Source organism: Chelmon rostratus, chromosome 22 (genome assembly GCF_017976325.1).
Source record: "Chelmon rostratus isolate fCheRos1 chromosome 22, fCheRos1.pri, whole genome shotgun sequence".
Classification (NCBI taxonomy): domain Eukaryota; kingdom Metazoa; phylum Chordata; class Actinopteri; order Chaetodontiformes; family Chaetodontidae; genus Chelmon; species Chelmon rostratus.
The window spans coordinates 19,355,374-19,373,491 of NC_055679.1; the positions used below are offsets into that span (position 1 = coordinate 19,355,374).

At 42.9% G+C, this 18,118-nt stretch overlaps 1 protein-coding gene across 1 annotated transcript in view; it reads right to left on the reverse strand.

Moving 5' to 3' along the window:
- shank3b (SH3 and multiple ankyrin repeat domains 3b) overlaps positions 1–6,442 on the reverse strand; it is a 31,804-nt gene extending 25,362 nt beyond the window's left edge. Inside the window, exon 1 of the mRNA XM_041963505.1 lies at positions 6,102–6,442. The gene's annotated coding sequence lies outside the window, so the exon portion shown is untranslated. The remainder of the gene's footprint in view (positions 1–6,101) is intronic.
- Positions 6,443–18,118: the final 11,676 nt, after the last annotated feature.

The following is an 18,118-nucleotide window of genomic DNA, read 5'->3' on the forward strand; positions in this document are numbered from 1 at the left end:
AACCTGATCCCTTCGCTTTAACTTCCTGATACAGGCCTGACACCTCTGCACTTCGCCTCACGCTGATTCACTGCTGCACTTCTTTAAAATGCTGATTTTACTTGATTTTATGCTTTCTATGTTCTCTGTTACGGCAGCAGATCCAATATCTGTGTCGTTCAGTCCAGCACTTTTGAAAAGAATGGACGCGAGCAGGCTCGGTTCTTAATCAAACAAAATACTTTATCTAATAAAAAAAGGTCTTCAAATATAATTTCCATGTTTCAGAGTTAAGCACGGTCAAAAAACTGTATACATCCGCGCTGGTCTAAAATCCTTCTGGCTCTTTCCACCGTGGTTTCAGGTCTGAAGTGCGTCAGTCTTTACGCACGCTATCAAATTAAAAGTCCCGAATCTAAATGACTGTTAACTTACCCGACTTACAGTAAACATCTCTTTTTTAATGAAATAAACAAACTAGAAATTACAAAAAATACTAAATATATGAATTCTTATGTTGCTTTCAAATTATTTTATTAATTATTCTAAATATTAATCATGGCTCTAACATTCTTACCTATATTTTATTATTTTATGAAGCAACTTTCAAACAGTTTATTAATATTATTATTGTTGATGGTAAACGGTGAGTTGGTGGGGGAACAGAAGGACAGAACCGGCCGCGGGAGGAAACTGGATCACTGAACTGCTTCATTTCCAAGACGGCCGACACAATTTCTGATGCAGAAATCCATCCCATCATCGAACAGTCAGCTTGCTGATCTTCTACTCGTTTCTCGAACGCTTCGTAAGCCTTAGTTTGAGCTGACAGTAGAAACAGGGGGGGGGGGGGGGCATCAAAGGACTCCAGCGGTTCACAGTTGGTGTCTCAGTCTCTTTCCCCGTCTTCACTTCTTTCTTCCTGCTGCCGTCTTCTTCTCATCCCTCCCTCTGTCTCACTTCCTGTCTTTCAGTCTAGTCATTACACTCCTTCTGCTCCTCCTTCAGTCCAGACTCCTTCTCACAATCTACTTTCACACCTCGGTGAGCAGAACATTCCTGCTATTTTAGCAATTCTGCCATATTTCCGGTGGAAAACGCAGCGTCTCTGGTTATCTCTCTGCCTGCTGCTGTAAATGTGAATGGGTCCTTCAGGTACCACTCAGTGGGAGCAGGAGCAGCTCTGTGTTGCTCACAGCAGTTGTTTTCCTCCATTGTTCTCTGCAGAGAGCTCCGTTATATAACGTCTCCTCGGGTCCATCCTCAGGTTTCCTCCAGGACTCATCTGATCCAGGATGTTGAGCGCTGCTCCGGTTTTGGCTCGAGATCATTGTCTGGTGGAAGGTGAAATTTCTGTTCGGCTCGAGCAGCGGGAGGCTTCGTCCTGGAATAACTCGGGGTCACCGTTTTGATCATTTCCCGTTTTTGTCCTGACAGAGCCGCGGTCCTCCCACACAGCCTGTACAATGCAGCAGCTACGTGCTTCATCTGGAAATAAAACTCAACTCAACAAACCCAGAAGATGTTTGTCCACATGGATCTGCTGATGGGAAGCTGGTTCATTTCAATTCATCTGATCTGAAGTTTTCTCATCAGAAATTTAATTTGCACCACCTTTGATATCATGAAGCAAAGAATCAAACTGACCATGCACCAAACCCTTTATGCCGAGCTACAGGATGTGTTTGTCTGCCGAGACGTCACTGTGTCAGAGTCCACGACCAATCATAGCTCGCCATCTTTCAAGGCCGCCGTGATGTCGCTGTGATGGAGGTGCTAGTACCAACTTCCTGGAACCAGAATGTAAACAAACATGGCGTCTGAAGCAGCGTCAACGATACTGGCTGTCCAGCGACTCCAGTCTCACCTCGCCACGCCAACATCACTCCTCCTCGACTTCACAGCTTACAGGTGAAAAGTGCTCTGAGCTCCTATTGGTCAGCAGCACCAACACATCGTGCAACTTGTCAGACTCAGCAACACAAGGCGACATAATTCTGAGGCGTCAGGACGTCGTCCTCTATGATTCACATCGTGTCGTCTTCCTCTCTGGATTTTGCTCAGTTCAATTGAATTTCATCGCTGTCATGACGACGTCAAATATTCCACCGCCCATTGAAAACTAGTTCTATATACATACTGGATATCAAAAATTTTCATTTTGATGTATAAAAGTATTTTTTAACAGTATTTTCTCTTGTAAAAATGCTGAAAGTGAAGTCCACCACAGTCCTCTTGCATAATTCATTCAGACTGAATGTTCCTTACAGTGAGAACAGCTTCTGTTACCAGCTGACGACGATCACAGTCTGACTGTTGCACACACGAGGTGACCGCGATGAAGAATCAGCTTCACATCCTGAATGCAAAGGCTGCGTTTCACAGACACAAAAAGTGAGAGAAATGTCCTCTCAGAGCAGGAGGACGAAGGACGAAGAATCTGATGAGCGGAGAGAAAGCGACTTTTCAACCTGACAGCCAGGCCAGGAGCAAGTATTAAAATACTCCACTACATGTACAAGTCCTGCATTCAGAAACATACTTCAAAGGTATTATCAGTAAAATGTTCTCAAAGTATTTAAAATGTTCCTGTTAGTGTTTTTCTATCATATCTAATTAGAGATGGGATTTATGGCCCGGATCTTGGTGAGCTGTTCCTTTCAAAGAGCCGTTCAAAAAACTGGCTCATTTGGCTCATTTTTATATTTATTAAGTTTTAAGAAGGCAGTCTGGCCTGAACTCGTTTTATCTTGGAAATAACCACTGGGAGGAATGAATTTAGATATCCCACCAATATGAGTTTTAATTATTCTGAAACATGGATTATAACGTTATTTGACATGTGTGGATTAGATTTTAAACTCTGATCTGGATTAATTGTAAATATTCCACAGGGTGGCGCCACATCACTCTGCTTTGACAGTGCTTTGCTTTTACTGGCGCACTCACCTGAAGGCAGCGTGCACAAGGTGGCGTGATGCTTTTTGCATATTTAATAAGCACCGCTCAGCTGGGCAGCAAGAACGGTTCCCAGCTGCAACTCGGTTCCCATCGTTCATGTTAACGAGCCGTTCAAAAGAACCAGTTCGTTCGTGAACGGCACAACACTATATCTGATGTTTGTGGATTAATATTCCTGCTGTAGTTGTTTCAGCTTGAGCTCATTTGAACTACTTTATATCCTATTGGCTGGTTTAATCTGCAGCGATGCATCATATTCTATAAGATATGATCATATGTTTGCCCTGTGAGAACCTCGTATCTCTAAAAAGTCAACTTTTCGTGAGCTATGGTAAGAATCTGGCACAAAAGCAACTCAGCTAAAAAGAGGGAAAGAAGAAGAAGTTTGGGTAAAAAGACAAAAACAAAGAGGTTCTTGTTAAGGAAACGTAAACATACCCGACACACCTGAAGCAGTCAAAACATGAAAATTCAAAGATTCACCAATCAGATTCGTCCTCTGGATGTCACGGTTGTTTGTAATAAATTTGATAACGCGTAGCGTAGACGGAGTACTTCAGCTGCTGGTGTCGTGCTGCTGACGCTCTGTTTTCACTATGTGGAGAATGAGGACAAGATGTAAAAGCTATTTAATCACGTTCCAGTGAAAGAAAAGCTAATTCACTTCTTCAAACCACATAAAATGATTCAAGGTTTCTGTGATGCGTATGCCAGCCAGCAAGGAGTCATTTTCATTCTTTAAAGCCTGAGATATAAAAACACATCACAGACCTTAAATATCCCTGGAACACAGCGAAGGCCTCAGTGAAGAGGTGGAGGAACCTTAATTTAGGCCGTAAACTGTATGTCTGCTGGTTTTTCCTGCTTTAGTTCAGTAACTATAAATCAGCAGTGTGGAAGAAAAACTCAGATAATTTGCTGAAGTAAAAGTAGTAATACCACTGTGTAGAAATACAAATAAACGTCATGCATTTAAAATCTTTACTAAAGTAAAGGTGCAAAAGTATTTGAATCAAAAAATTCTGAAAGTGCCAAAAGTTTGCAGAATGGCCCATTTTAGAATAACATATATCATATTACTGAATTATGGTTATTGATGGTATGCTCATCACTTTAATGCTGCAGCTGGTAAATATGGGGCTAATTATATTATTATTATATCAATATATATTTTATAACTCTTCTTGAGTTCATAATATCAGAATTTATGTATTGATAATATTTTGTATTATTAGTCTGAGTATAGTATACGTCTACTGGAGGCAGCCAACAGCTTCCAAACTAACTGGTTCGAAACTTTTCTATTTGAAAATAGTTGTTTTACTTAATTATTGAGTTCCAAGTTAAACAAATTAACCGTTTGCTGAGTTTTCACTCCCTTTAATTACAGATGTTGGCCGTCGTTGTCTCTGCCCGACCTGACGGGTACAGGCTGCTCAGAAAGGCCATCGGTCCATACGTGCACAGGTTTTCACACAGAACAAGTGTGTGTGTACATGAACAGACTGTGCTCTAAGTGTTGGAACTACAGTGCCCATCATGCTTTGGGTGATGCAAACAGGAAGTGTTATGTTAGCTGTGGGCTTTAGCCTTTATGTTTCTTCACATTTGGTGAATGCTGTCTTAGCTAAAAGCAGTTCCTGTTTGCAATGTAACCATGGAAACAGGCAACTACCACCAGATTACTTTGATGCTGAATAAAACGTCTACACGTGATCATTTTGAGGCAAGGAGAATCCTTTTACTGTGATTTCTAAGAGGACGTCCCAGATATTTCTAGAGCAGGAAACACTGAGTCACTGTGATGTCACTGATATGTGGATGACAAGTTCAAAACCAGCATACGTGAAATCAAAGGTTCTGAAACGACTGACTGGCTCTAAACAAAAGTACAATTAGTACTTCTAATAAACTGATTCTAAACCAGCCGGATCTGAACTGGAGCGGTTCCACACAAACAACCTGGGTCTAAATGAGCTGTTTTAAAACGAACCTGTTACAGCATGACAGTGTCTGAAATCACACCCAAATCTACTGCACCATGTTGACTGTATTTGTTTCTACAAACCCAAAAATAGTTGGGACGTTGTATAAAACATAAATAAACAGAATCGTTTTGATATAAACTCACCTGAAAACAGCACAGAGTCAATATATTTACTGTTTGAACTCATCAGATTCATTGATTTTTGTAAATATCTGCTGATTCTGAATCTGATGCAGCAACATGTTGCAAACGCGTTGTGACAGGAGCAACTAAAGACTGGGAAAGATGTGGAACGCTCCAAAAACACCTGTTTGGATCATTCCACAGGTGAACAGGTTGATTGGGAACAGGTGATAGTATCATGATTGAAAGGCTCAGTGGTTCACAGCGAGGATGGAGCAACATGATTGGATGAAGAGATTAATACCTGGAAACTGAACACAGTTTGATTGGACATGACTGAGTCCAAACTGCTTTTGCTCACCTCACACCTTCATTTGATCAAATATCTCAGCAGTTTTATAATCAGGTCTGTCAGAGCTGGAAGAACATGAGAGACTTTCATCTGAAACAGTCTGCAGTCATCAGCTAAACATTGGTAAACATCGGCTGGTGTTAGATCAGTTCTCCCACACAGCTCTGGGATCAGCTGCTCATCTTACTGTTATAATAGTCATGGTGACTGGTCGATGTGTTGGTATTTGTGTTTATGACAATACGATAAAGTTATCTGAGTGAACAATCATAACATATGTTGAAACAATATTTCACAGCGGAGACTCATCTGTTTAGTTTCCATGACACGACTTTATGAAGTGTTGTGCAGCTAGGTGCCAGTAGAGCTGGCTGTCCACACTGTAGGTCTGATTCTGCACTGGCTGTGTCAGGTCACATGACCTCCTCATAAATGTGGATGTGCGTTCCCGCCTGGGATCACGTGTAGCAGACTGTGTGATCCAGTCAGGACCGAGACTCCTGACGCTTCAGCGACAGCAACCAGAGGTTACGAGACAAAAGTGGAAAACGGTGTGGTGGCATGAGGTCAGCCAATGAGTGAGAAAGTGGTTTCAGACACGTCCTGGTTGTTCAGATCCACCCCAGTTTAGTCCCAGGTAAATAAACCCCTTTAAACTCCTCCAGTAATAAAGATAAGGAGTAACACCACCACACTTACCTATCGTCAGCAGTCCCATCAAACTTTTCCAACGGCCTGACTTTTACTGGTCTCTTCTGGTCTGTCCTGGTCTGGTCTGATCCACTCTACAGAGACTGGCTGGATTATTGGTCCGATACTGGTCTGGCTTGGTTCTGGCTTCTGGTTCTGCTCCAGCCTGAGGTACCAGGTTCTTGTGTCTCTGGTTGGGATTTGATTGGTGGAACCTCAGCAGATTGGGTGAATTTTAAGTTCCTGTTGTAATCCTGGGAGTCGTTACAGCAGAATGAGTACAATCTGCAGCACATGAAGTAGTTTCCGAAGGTGTTTTGGTCCTCTTGTAGAATGAGCAGAATCCGGAGCAGATGAAGTAGTTTTACAGCTAATAGTAGAGTGGTTTCTGTAGTATAAGTGAAGTTACTGTGTGGTAATCCTGCAGCAGAGTGAGAGGTCTCAGAGTTTCAGATTGTATTCTGGGAGCTGCCCTGCCCATCCTGTAGAAAGGGAGGAAAAGAGGGAGGAAGAGCGAGAGGAAGATGGGGAGGAGGCGGGTGGGAGGTAAAGGAGAGGGATGCCAGGATGTGAAGGAGGGGGGAGGAAAGGAGGGAGGGGAGGGAGAAGAAGAAAAAAAAACATGTCAGAAGATGAGTGGAGGGCGCACAGAGACGACGGAGTGTGCTGGCTTGCAGTTTAAAACAGAATTGGGTCAGACACAGTTGCATTTTGGGGAGGCCATTTCAGGTTCAGGCGGTTACACAACACGAAGCTGTGGTATCAGTTAGCATAGCAACAAGGCCGTCCGAAAGAGCCGTAAACCTTGTTTCTAACTGCCGCTGTGCTGGCAGTATTATGTAAAGTTCTAAATATTGATCCATCGTTCTGTTTCTATTCTCAGATGAGTACAAAAAATAGAAAAATGATTGTGGGACTCAGTGCAGCAGCCGAGGACTTATAGTCAGCCCTGGTTAGCAGTTAGCATTCATGAACCTTGTGTGAACTTTAAAGCATCACAGAGGGAGTCAGAGGAAACAGAGCAGAGCTTTACTGTGCTGAAACCAAGTGGGGCCATGTTTGTCAAAATGCTTCATCCACCCAATCATATCAAATGTTGGCTCTGATGAACCAACTTCATGTTTTTCTGTTGTTTTTGGAGTTTCAATATGTACAACGAGCCTTTAGACAATAATTGGAGAAACCAGAGCTGCAATTAGTCAATTAACTGACTATTCTGAATCAACAACCATTTTTATAACTGATTAACTGTGCAAACAAAATGAGAAAAGTTCCTCCAGTGCCTCAGATTTTCAGCTTTTCTCTATTTTACATCTTTAGGTTTTGGACTGTTGGATGGACAAAATCTGAAGACGTCGAGAAGGACTCATATGTTTTCTGACAATTTATGAGAATTAATAGAGAAATTAGTCTGCAGATGAATCAGTAATGACAATAATTGTTAGCTGAAGCCCAAGACGACACGAAGGTGGAAGAAACCCAAACTCAACCATGTAAAAATCATTTTAAATTAGTCCTGCATAAGCACACAGTCAGACCTGAAAATGGGACTGGGAAATCCTGGCTAGGTGGTGCTGGATGGTGAAAGGATAGCTGGCAAATGAACTGCTAAATTGTATCTAGCTGGTAGCTGCCAGCCACACTGTGCTTCCGATAAAACTAGGTGTCATCTGTCAACTGGTCAGATGCTGCAGGCTTACTGGAAGTCAGCTAGCATACACAGCATACTGCTAGCCTGTAAGTGGTAATCTTAAGGTGTTATCCTTTTGTTGCCTGTTGGTACAATGCTAATAGTGGAAGGCAACCAGCAGCCTTTGGAGTTGATGTTGTGGACAGCTGTTAGCTGCTCCTGACTGATAGTCAGCTAGCTGCATAGTGTTGACATCCGGCAGCCAGTTCGTAACCTGCTGTTAGCTGTTTGGTAGCTCATTATCAGACTAGCAACAACTTACGTCACTCCAGCTAGCTGTCTTTGTTGAGTGACTGTCATGTTCGAGGACTGCTGTTAGCTTCTTGGTGGACAGTTAGCAGTCTATAACCAGCTGTCAATCTTTGATAAGACATTATCAGACTTCTAACAGCTAACATCACTCTAGCTAGCTGACTTTGTTGACTTACTGTCATGTTAGAGTTGTTAGCTATTAGCAGCCTGTTAGTAGATTGTTGTTAGTTTAGTCGAAGTCAGCTAGCTGCATATTGTTGCCAATCTGCTAAGAACCAGCTGTTTACCTTTGTTACCCTATTGGCAGAGGGCTGTTAGCTTACTGTTGAGTCAGCCAGTATCATACTGGTAGCCAGTTGGTGGCCTGCTAATAGCTAACAGCATGCTAGCCAGCTGGTATGTGTGGGTCTGGGGGAACCAGGATGTTTCTATGGCAATGCAGACAGCAAGAGGACATGTTGGAAACAAGAAAACAATTTAAAAAAGACTTGACAAAGATTAGAAGTACTTCCCGTGACTCATACTTCCTGTTTCCCGCAAGGGTTGCCAAGGAAACGGATGTTTGGCAGGAAAAAGCTGAGAAACTGGACGGCACTGATAACACACACACGCACACACACACACACACGTCTTTGTGTGTGTATTTGATAGTGTTGAGTCCTGGTATCTCGTGTCAGATTTGTTGAAGTAACCTGTTCATTTATAATGATGGAGAACTTTTGCTGTTGATTTGTGATGATTTCAGCTTTTGTCGCTAAATAAAAGTTCTTTTCCAGCATTTTCTATCATGCAATGAAGTTGTGGAATCATTTGACTGCATTTGCATCCATCATGTACCCAATCTGTGGTCACACTGCAGGTCTTCTCGTGTGCCGCTCTGAATCTGAACAATCTGATCCTGATTCAGCTCTTAATATGACCTGGAACTGGATTAGAAGCGGTCCAGTTGTGGTCAGATCACAAAGATGCTTTCATTAGGTGGGAACAGGATGTGTGTGTGTGTCCTGAAAATGTAGCTCCCTTGGCCATTACCATGGTAACCAACAGCAGGAGCTGATAAAGCACACTGTATTATCATCTCTCTCTCCGACACACACACTTTATCTTGTCAAGTTTCTCACATCACGGGGAACCTAAAAACTGAGGCGGATCTGTTCAGTTTCTTTCTCTTCGCATTAGAACAAAATCCTTAATCCCTGTAAGCATCCCCTAGAGGCTGAAATGATCATTGCAGCCAACAACATTTAAGTGTTGGATGGAACAAACATACTGATGATCAGGTTGAGCTTGATAGCATTTTATTGAACCCAAATCTAGTATCAAATCCTCTTATCAAACCCAAATCCTTCAGAATCCCTCATTCAATGAAATTAAATGGAAATTGAACATGTGTCAGTGAGTCCTGCAATCACAGATTGTTGCTGTTACTGAGCAGAGTGATCATTCATTTAGCTCTGTTTTTGGTCTCCACCAGCTCCTGGAGGAAAGATCTGGCTCTTTAGCTGCTAAATGTTCCACTTTGTTCACCAGCTCGTCTCTAACTGTGTCTGCTGTTTGCTGTTTGATCAAAAACATGCTGAGACTCACTTTAATCACAACCGGAGACCCTTTTTACACTGTCGCATTGTTTTCACTTATCATATAATACATCTTTATTATAAAAATGTTCATTTTAGTTATAAATAACTGAAAGTCAGTCTCATTTTAGATCTACAATTAATTTTTGTAGGGCAGAGAAGCCAGAAAAACTACAGTTTACTACTTGTTTTAACACCTTATTTCATGAGATTCCAGTGCAGAACTATTTAATGATAACCTTACTAACTATATTGTGGTATCTGGCTGCCAATTTGTTGACCTTAAGTTCTGACATATCTAAGGGAGGGGTGGTGCTTCAGATTGGTCAATTAGGAAACAGATCCATCCAACACTGAATTTCAAGGTCAGAAAGATAATAAACTATCAGGCTTACACCGAACTGGTCATTGCTCACCACAAAAACAGGCTCCCACAGTGCTGTTACATGCCCCTCAAGCACATCTTCTGACCATCTTCAAGGTGTCTTTGTAGTTTGTAACACAGAGAAGAAACACTGTCACTCAGCAGCCGAGCAAAAAGATGTACAAAGATGGTCGAGGTTGTCTGAGCTCGTGTCAGTCACACCAGCAAAGCGACTTCTTATTTAGAGTCAGCAGCAGATGTTCATGCTAGAACGATTTTGCTCTGAACTGGAACAAGAGTGCAGCATTGTGGTGAGTTCTGGCTGCCTCATGGGAAATGTAGTCCTGTCGCTGCATTTAAAAAAAAAATGAGGCTCGTCTCATTTTCCTCTTTTGGAAAGTTGATTCAGCCAGCGAAGCAGTTTAACCTCTGGCGAGCAACGCTGAGGCAGAGTCGCTCAAGACAAGCCTGCTGTCACAGTGCTGGGCTTAACACGTTGCCATGACAACCATGTGATGTTAAAGAGTGTCAGTGTTGCAGAAGAAGAAGATCCACTTCCTGTTTGATGTGTTTGATTTTTTTTGGAGCAGATCATCTCTTTAGATAGACGGTCTGAGACAACGGCCTACACACTCTCTGCTGCTGCTTACATAACACACACACAGAGGACGGTAAAGTAATGGTGGAGGAAACAGGAAATAAAAAGACATCTCAAAGAGGGGGTGACAGGAAGAGACACAGGGATAGAAAAGGAGAAGAGATGAAAGAGAGGACAGGTGGGTAGCACAAAAAATCTAAAGTAAAAGCAAGGAAAGGAGATGAAGATGAGAGCAAAGGAAGGAAGGAATGTAAAAGGAGATGAAGGAGAAAATAAATAAGAGATGAGAAATGAGGGAGGAAAAGGAAAGATGAAAGCAAATGAAATGAGGCAAGGAAAGGGGACTAGAAGAGGAAGAGCCGGGTAGCAAGGGGGTCAATAAAGGACAAAAGTGCAGAGAAAAGGAGGACGGAATAAAGGAAAGCAGAGGGAAGAGGAGAGTAGGAAAGTAAAGACAGAGAAGCAAATGAGGAAAAGAAGGAAAGGAAAGGAGGAAAGAAGAAAAATGAGAGATGAGGAAGAAGGAAAGGAATGGATGTGATTAATGAAAGGATAAAGAATCTTCTTCTCAATGGGAGAAGAGAGGATGGAAAGAGAAAGGAGGAGAAACGGAAGAGATATGAGTAGGCCAGGAAAGGACGGAAGGCGAAAAGGAAAGGTATGATGAGATGTAAGAAGGAAAGGAAATAAGAAAAGAAGATGAAAGCAAAGGACACAAGGTATGATGAGGAGGAAAAAGAGGGATGAAGGAAGGACGGGAAGAATAAAGGAAAGAAGATGAAGCGTTAAGAGTAGGCAGGAAAGGAAAGGACGAAAGGGAAAGGAGGCAAGGTCAGGCAAGGAAGCAAACAAGGGATGAGGGAAGAAGATGACAGGACAGAGGGAACAAAAAAGACAATATGAAGGAAAGATAAAAGAAATGAATGAGGAAAAGAGGAGAGAAAGAGGGCAGGTAAGGATAGTAAAGAAGGCAACAAGCAAGAGAGGAACAGATTGTATATAGGAAAGGAGACAAGAATATTAAGAGAGGAAAGGTGGAGGAAAGGCGATAAAGGAAGAAGGAAGGAAAGGAAAGGAAAGGAAACAAATGAGGGATAAGGGAAGAACAGAAGGAGAGGAGGCAAGGAAAGGAAAAAAGGGAAGGAATGTAGACATAGAAGGAAAGGAAAAGAACAGAAGGAAGGAAAGGAGGTGAGGAAGGAAAAGAGTGCAAACAAGGAGAGCAGGAAAGGAAATGAGGAAAGGAGGTAAAGGAAGATAGAGGAAGTGAATGGAGGCAAAGGCAAGGAAAGGACCAAAGGAGGCAAGGTAAGGCAAGGTAGCAAATGGGGGATGAGGAGAGGGAGAAGGAGAGTAGGTAAGGAAAGACAAGAGGTAAGGAATGCAGATAGAGAAGGAAAGGAAAAGAAGGAAGGTAATGAGGTAAGGAAAACGAGGAGAGGAGGAAAGGAAATTAAGACAGGAAAGAAGGAAATGAGATGAAATGATGACGAGAGGTAAAAAAGGTAAAGTAGGTAAAGAAAATTTAGTCATGACTTTTAAAGTTACAGACCGGCAGCAAGTGACTGACACACACACACACGCAGCCGAACATATCACCGAAACATTCGCCAAACACACATGCAATCCCTTTAACACACACACACACACACACATCACACACAGGGCTGCAGAGAGAGAGAGAGCGAGAGCAGGACTCACCCAGAACATCACCGACTCGTTCTCCATGATGATAAACTGAAAAGAAAAGGAAGGATTGATGGAGAGAGAGGAAGAGAGAGGAAGAGAGAGGTGGAGGAGAGAGATGATGGAGGATGGAAAAAAAGAAGAGGAAGAAGAAGAGGAGGAGGTGTATCTGGAGACGAAAAGAGAGAGGGAAAAAGAAGAGAGAGAGAGGGAGAGGCAGGATGAGTGGAAGGCTGGTCGGTTCAGCCCACACACTGCTAGCATGACACACACTCTGGGTATTATGAGTGTGTGTGTGTGCGTGCACGTGTGAGTGTGCACATTGTCTCCCACTCCAATGCGTGGGTTAGAAAACACACCTCTCTCGAGTGAGCGAGCGAGAGAGGGAGAAAAAGAGAGAGAGAGAGAGAGAGAGAGAGGCGTAAGCAGCGTGGGTGTAGAGGAGCGGCCCCGTCGCCATGGCAACGATGCAATAGCAAAGAAAAAAAAAGGGGGGGGGGGGATTTCAGACTCAGCATCCAAGCATCATCGTTATCATCACTGGCCAATGATGACAAGCCCTGGTGCATGATGGGGGAAAAAAACAGCTGTTAAATCCATTTTTCATTCCATCAATGTTTGATTTAACTGGGACCGACCAATCACAGCACACGTGGCAGGAGTCACATGACCCCACCGGAGATGAAGAGGGTGTTTTCCACATGTGAACCTTTGACTCAGTCAGACGTCGGAGGATCGCTGACTGCATCCAGTCCGTCACCGTTATCACATCGACCCAACTGCTCCGGGATCAGTGGTTCATCAGGTTTCGTCCAAATGCAGCACAACGTTTAACAGACTTTCCAGAAAAGAAAGTGCGCCGTCAGGCGTGTTTCCATCCACCTTCGCCGTTAGGGGCTGGCTCGTCAACAGCAGGTGGCAGTAAGTCTCCACTTCAGGTCCCATCAATCGCTGTAAAAGACGACGCGGTCGAAAGAGCTCCAATAAATGTCAGGACGTGGGAAAAAAATGTGGAAAACTATAATGAAAAAATATGTTAATGTTTGTTTCATGCGTTAATGTTATTTAGATGACTCTCCTCATCACAGATGTGATGCTTTCTGTCTCACCTCCTCAGTGGACGTTTAAAGGGCCGGTGTGGAGGATTTAGTGACATCTGGTGGTGAGACTGCACATCCCTTCACCTCCTTTTCCAGGCCTGTAGGAGAACCTACGGTGGCCTTCAGGTGTCATAAAAACGTGAAAAGCCTCCTCCAGAGCCAGTGTTTTGGTTTTGGCCCTGTGGAAGAGGACCCACTCCCCCATGAGGAGTTCATTCCAATTAAAAATTCTTTGATCCCCAAAATGCCACAAACTGGTCTTTTGAAGGCCCTGAGGTCTACCACAGTTGGTAGGATTCATCCTCTGGGAATGTCCCACGTGGTACATGTTGAGATACTTTACTGGATAAGTGAACATCTGACCAGCTGGTGGCGCTAGAGAACACGTAAAGGATCACTAAAGTCATCTGAAGTTAAAATTTCACTGCAATTCGTTCAGTAGTTGTTCAGATATTTCAACCTGGATCTGAAACATCAACCTGGTGGCAGTGCAGGAAAACTCAGGGACGCTCTGAGTCGGTGGAGTTCATCCTCTGAGGACCATGAACGTCTGAAGAAAAGTTCAATGAAACTCAGTTTAATTGATTTTTAAATACTGAAATATTTCAGTCTGGAGCAAAGCGGTGGGCTGACTGTCCACAACCACAGAACCAGAACCAGAACTCTTTTAGATACAAGCTAAATACTAGCTGCTAGCTCACATGCTGTTGAATAAATGAGGATGACGCTATGTTGAAATTATGAGACGATCAAACAAACTGAAGCGTGGGTTGACGTACTGATCGCAGTAAATATTTGTGCAGTTATTCATGAGGCTTGAAAGGTTCAGCCGGATGTCATGGCTGTGTTTGTTTGAACTGTCACTGCATCTGTATGTTGTATAGGGAGCGATCAGCAGCGGCACCCTCCCACTCCGAGCCAGCCATCGCACTCGATGGATGAAGCATCGGCAGAAAATAAACCTCTGATGTCTGGCTTCGCTCCTCTGAAGATCTGCTGCTCACATCACCGACGGCAACTGAAAGAAAACAAACTCAAATCTGTGAGAGCAGATGGAGCCTGAATGTTATCAATGGACAGAAGACGTCTTCTGCTGTGTGACAGTTAGACGAAGAACCCACAGCCAATCAAAACGCTCCAGAGCACCAACAAACAGGGAGAGGCTGAAACTCTGGAAAACGTTTCTGAGGTTTTACCTGGAATTCCTTTTCTTAAAAGACCACAACGACCAAAAAGTTGAGAGTTTCTGTGCTGTGTTTACTGATGAGGTGTACCTGAGTCCAGGTATTAATCTCTTTATCCAATCATGTTGCTCCATCCTCGCTGTGAACCACTGAGCCTTTCAATCATGATACTCTCACCTGTTACCAATCAGCCTGTTTACCTGTGGAATGATCCAAACAGGTGTTTTTGGAGCGTTCCACATCTTTCCCAGTCTTTAGTTGCTCCTGTCCCAACGTGTTTGTTTAGAACAGGAGTTATTTATGCTTTACACAGCGTGAAAGCTCCTCCATAACAACCACAAAAACATAATTTCAGACTCTGTATCAGTGTAATCGATTACAATCATGGAGCGTACGACTATTTGAGTACTTCTTCATGTTAGTGTTGACTGAGTGTAAAGGACCGTTACTGTCTGTGACTCGAGCCTGGACAACTTAACCCAGATTGTTTTTATTACTCACATGCAACACATGTCTGACAGCATCTTGTTTTCCAATGACTAACAGAAGATTGTTTGTCACACACACACGCACGCACGCACGCACGCACGCACACACGCACACACACACACTTTGTACTTCAAAGACACAAATCTTAAATGTCTTCATTCTTTGGTGTCAGAATGAACAGATTAATTCAAAGAGTTTTAACACCACAGACATCAATTTACTGCTAATACCTGTTCCACAGTCACAGCCTGAAAGAGTCCAATGAAAACCAGTCGTGAAGATCACGACCAGAGATAATTAGTAAGTGCATAAATTTATTGACATTTATATCACGCTTTTTAAGCAATGCCTCGCCATTTATGAACTTAAAACAAATTCATTTAAGGTCCACATATGAATTTAGCATGAGGTCAGAGGTCACAGGTCAGGAACAATAGTGTTGAGGATTCTTCAGCCGGTTTCTGTTCAAATCTGATACAAAAACATTTTATAACTGATGTTACTGTGAGCTAGAGAGAATATTAAAGACATTTCATAAATCATGACTTTAAAGCGCTGATACCTACAGTCAATGCTGGTTGGACTCAAACATACTGACACTGACAGCCTGCAGTCAGCTGTGCTGTTTGGGCCTGGGGCAGAGTTGCAGCGCCCTCTGCTGGACTGAAGGAGTCTGCACTCTGACTTTTGGTTCTCAAATTTGGTTTCGGAGTTAAATCTGACAAAAAAAAAAATGAAAAAAACTTCCATCTCTATCTCTAACTAGAGTAAACATCAGCACCCTGAACTCCACTCAGTGTTTCCATCCACCACCTGCAGGTAAAAGGTGTTTAAATAGGATGGAGCAGGCTTACGCAGCAGCAGATTACATCTAACCTGCCTCCACCTCACTTTGGGGATTTTTCAGCACCACTGAATAAAACTTTCCCACCGAGCTGAAAATCTGCACTTTCAGCTTTACATTTTAATTTCAGGCTGAACACCTGACTGATAACAGACTGCCTGGTTACCATAGCAACCACCCACCTGCTGGAGATTAAAACCTGTTTAACATGTGTATCTGAGGTGCGTTCAGGTGTCGGAGCTCCACAGCTTGCAAAGTGATGACAGCTTATTACAAATCCCACAGGAAAAGGCTCCAGACCAGGAGGAACAGGAACACCATCTTTTCCTCAATGCTCACAACTTCTCTTCACCAACTTCCTCCTACTGTCTCACCCTGACACACCTGATGTCCAGTACCACTATCACCTATTAAACATGTTCTTATCTGAAACATTTCTGAAAGCACTTTGAGGGTTTGATTTAGAGCTCTTCAGAAATCCAGAGCTGATCATTAGCCTGATTTTCTGAGGACAAAAGGAGACAAAAGCCTCAGAACATAAATACACGACTGAATGAGGGCAGCTTTATTCATTCAAACATAATGAAGTCAAATCCAGCTCCCTTTACACAGCAGCACTGCCTGATCTGTTAATGTCTCAGTGAGATGATCGTGTTGCTGTCTGCTGCATGTGATGTTTTCTGCCCCCTAGTGGCCAAAAACAGGCTAATGCAGCTTTAGGGCCACGAAACCACTTTTCTGTCTTTGCATATTTTAAATCGATGCCAAGTGAGTAAAATCTGTCCCAGTTTGGTTTAATCTTTTCCATCTTAAATCCATTCACACACAAACCAGCTGACTTTGAACACTGAGTTCATTTATTTAGAAAAAGGACTTTTTCAAAACTCCTCCTGCTGCTTTATGCTTCCATCACATTCAACAGCTAATGAAACATTTCATAGAAACTAAATAGAAAACTAACCAATCAGATTCTATTATAATCATCTGACTCAAGTGCAATTACTACAGAATATTGTGGTTACAGGGATTCTGGGAAATGTACTACTGTATTGTCAATACTGTTCCAGGTCTAAACATATCTGGTTTTTGGTCCTGAAGAGTTTAGTCTGTTTTATTACTGTCAATGTTTTATTCTGATCGCTATATAACTAGCTCTCTGTTCCAGGTGTGTTTGTTTTATGTCTCTTTCTGTCCCTTCAGTATCAGGTCCATGTACGCTCCAGTCACCAGACTCTCCTTTGAAACTCCCAGCTTCTCCATCAGATCCTCGGCCACCTTAAACAAAACAGATCAAATGATGTAAAACCTGACAGCTGACCTAAGATCTGCGCTGATAAATATGCCACAGAGTTAAAACAGGCTGAACTAACGGTTTGACATCATGTGACTGAGTTCAGTCAGTCACTGCAGCATCGTCAGTGTCTTCCAGCTCCACACAGACCACAGTATGACATTTAGCTTTCAGGATATTCGGCTGAACGGCTTTCCCACTATATTTATTGTTTTTAAACTCCCACAGTTTAACATGAACACTCTGAAAACTGTAAATCGTGAAGGTAACCAAGCTGCAATAACTGAATCTGAGTGGTTTTAATCATTTATTAACCTCAGTGAGCTCAGTGCTGCTGAGGGGAAAGTTGCATGCTAATGTTAGCAAGTTAGCATGAATGCAGGCTAACATTTAGCACAGACAAACTGATCACTGCTGAACAGTTTAAACCTACCTGCTGTCCCTCTTCAACAGTCTGCTCTGGACGCATCACCACCTGCACAAACAAACAAACGAACAGGTTATTCAGCCGATCACTTCACATTCACTGAACTCTGGATCCACTTTGTTCATCGCACATTTATCCGCACCTGTTTGTCAACCTGGTCACCTGCTCCTCTGTTCTGTCTGCTCCACATACATCTCAAAACAACCCTGCCAAACACCGTAATGACGATAATGAAATGTTGTGTGGAGTCGGCGTCAGTCATAACGTTGTGACAACACGACTGTGGACACCCGATGATTCACACTCAGCTGTGGAGGGAACACCATCACTCATTTGGGTTTCCATGATCCGGTCATCCATCAACTGCTCTTCACGCTGGTTTCTCCGCTGCTTCACTGATGTCCATCCTCTCCTCATATCCTCACATTCAAGTCAGTGAATTAAGCTTTTATATTAACCAAACCAGAGGTGATGATTGTTGGTGGAGCAATGGAAAGACAAGACGGGTTTCAGGGTTTGAATTA